Below are 2,331 nucleotides of genomic sequence, written 5' to 3' on the forward strand. Positions count from 1 at the left end.
CTCTAGGGCGTCGGAGTGTCCCGACGGTGGTGCCCGCCTCTCGCGTTGGTCTCTTGTCCCCTCGAGAGACGGCACCCGGAGGGGGGGGAGGTTTGCGGCAACCTTGCCCCTTACCCCGCTGGCTCTGTGCCGTTGCGTGTCAGGCGGTCCTCGTCTTTGGGTTGTGCTTGGGAGGCGGGGCTGGCGAGGCTGAAGCGGGCTCCTCCGATCGCTGTCCTCGCCGGCCTGACTGACCTCCCCCAACCCTCCCCGTCCTCGGGGCCTGATCGATGTGGTGACGTCGCGCTCTCCCGGGCCTTGAGCCGCGTGCCAGGCGAGGGACGGTCCATTCATGGTGAATGGTGGCCGCTCTTCTCGTTCTGCCCGCGGGCACCTCACCTCTCCTTCCCCGCCTGTGGGCGGTGCGTGGGAGGCGCGGGTGCGAGACTATCCGGCCCGACCGCGGTCGCCCCGCCCTCGGCCTCGTGGCGTTGGCGGGGGATCGTGAGTCCTCTTGACGCAGCGGGCAGCCCTCGCTCGCCCTGTGTGGCTGTTGCCTGGCCGGGATCACCCCTCCCCGTGACGGACGGGTGTGGGGCCGTGCCGCCCGCCCGGTCGCGCGCCCCGTTTGGCGCGCGGCTGCTGGGTCTGCGTGGCCCTTTTGTGGTGCCCCCGGAGCGCACCGGGTTGTTCTCCAAGGTGCCCGAAACCGAGCGGTGGTTGTCGTCCTCGTTCCTGGCGTCCCCCTCTGGTCGCCGCTGCAGCGTCTGCTGCGTTGGGTACACCCTCGAGCAGCGTGCTTGGGGTTGGGGGGGGTCGAGGCGGGCAAGCCCAGAGGCATCCTCCTGCGCCGCGTGGGCGGGCGGGGGGCGTTGTCTCGGCGTCCCCACGATGTGTGCGTGGCGGACTTCGAAAGGCGAGCGCACGGCTTGTGCTCTTCCCTCCCTGCCCGAGGGGGGGGTTGTTGCACGGTCGTGTGGGCGATCGTGGTGGGGCCGGGCCGGCGACGTGGTGCCGGCCGGCCCCGTGGGGGGCCTCTGCCACCGGCCTGGTCTGCCTCGGTGACCCCTCTCCCGTACCGACGGGGGAGTGTTCCCCTCGAAGTGAGGTGGCTTTTGGACCAGGGGCCCCGACCGCGAACGCTCAGGAGTCGCCAACCGTGCGTGTTTTGCCCCATACCGCAGACCCCCCCACACCTCCGCCGAGGGCCCTTACGGGGGCGACCGGGGGTCGGGGGCGATCCACCTTCGGCGAGAAAGCGTCTTCTCTAGCGATCGTGGAGGCGTGTCCTCTTCTGGGGTTTGTCGGATCCCCCAGCCCGCCGCCTCTCTGCGCGTCGTCAGCCGCCGCCCCTGCGGCTGCCAGTTGTGCGTGGGCAGAGTTCCCTCCTCCCCTGCCGTGGGGGGGAGCGGTCCGCCGGCCCCCGCGGTGGGGGCCGAGTGCCACTCTTCGCCTAACGTGGTCCGCGCCTCCCCCTCTGAACTCTGGGGGAGGGTCACGCCGGGCCGGGCCGGCGTTCCAGCTGTGAAGGGCGCCCGCCTGTGTGCGCTGCGTGCCCCGGCCGCGGGTCGCCCCGGTGTGCGCTGGGGGGAGGAGGGGGTGGAGCCCGTCTCGCGCCCCCTCCCCATCCCCTGTGAGCGTGCGGCCCTCCACCCGGTCGCGTGCCAGGCCGCGGATGGATGGGCGCTCCCGTGCTGGCGCCTGTGGATTGCGGCTTGGGGGACCGCCCGGCCAACGAGGGGGTCGTTCCACGGGTGCGCGGTGCTCCCCGGAGCGAGACAGGATTGGGAAACGGATGAGAATGGGATTAGGCGCGGTGGCGTGCGGGCCGAAGGCCGGCGTCGCTCTGGGACGCCCCGGTGGTGAGGCCGTGGCCCCGTTGGGAGGGTCGAGGGGGTGCCGAAGGCTTTGGCCGGCTGGCGTCACGGGCGCGTTGCGGGACCGCTCTCGGGTTTGGGGCGGTGGGATCCCGTGGCGTTGTTTCCCCAGTGGCCCGGTCGTGGCGCAGGTCTCGCCTCCCACGGGCTCTCGTGCCTCGCCCTCGCGGGGTCTCATCCCTGTTCGAAAGGGTGCTCCTTCTCTCTTCCTCACGGCTGCCGACCGCCCCGCGACGGGCGTTCGCCCGACTGCGCTGCCCGAACCTGACCTCGCCGCGGGGAGGGGGCGTCGCCCTGGCCGCCAAGGCCCTGGATGGCGCCCCCCACCCCCCCGGCGACGTGCCTCGGTTGAACGGTCGGCGGGCCTCCGCGTGGCGGGCCGGACGGCGTTGGGGGGCGGCCGGTCGCGCGTGCGTGCAAGAAGAGCGTTTTTCCGGAGCTACACGCGACCGCGATGGCGGTCGGGGTCCGGGCC

Source organism: Eulemur rufifrons, unplaced genomic scaffold, assembly GCF_041146395.1.
Source record: "Eulemur rufifrons isolate Redbay unplaced genomic scaffold, OSU_ERuf_1 scaffold_34, whole genome shotgun sequence".
NCBI lineage: Eukaryota > Metazoa > Chordata > Mammalia > Primates > Lemuridae > Eulemur > Eulemur rufifrons.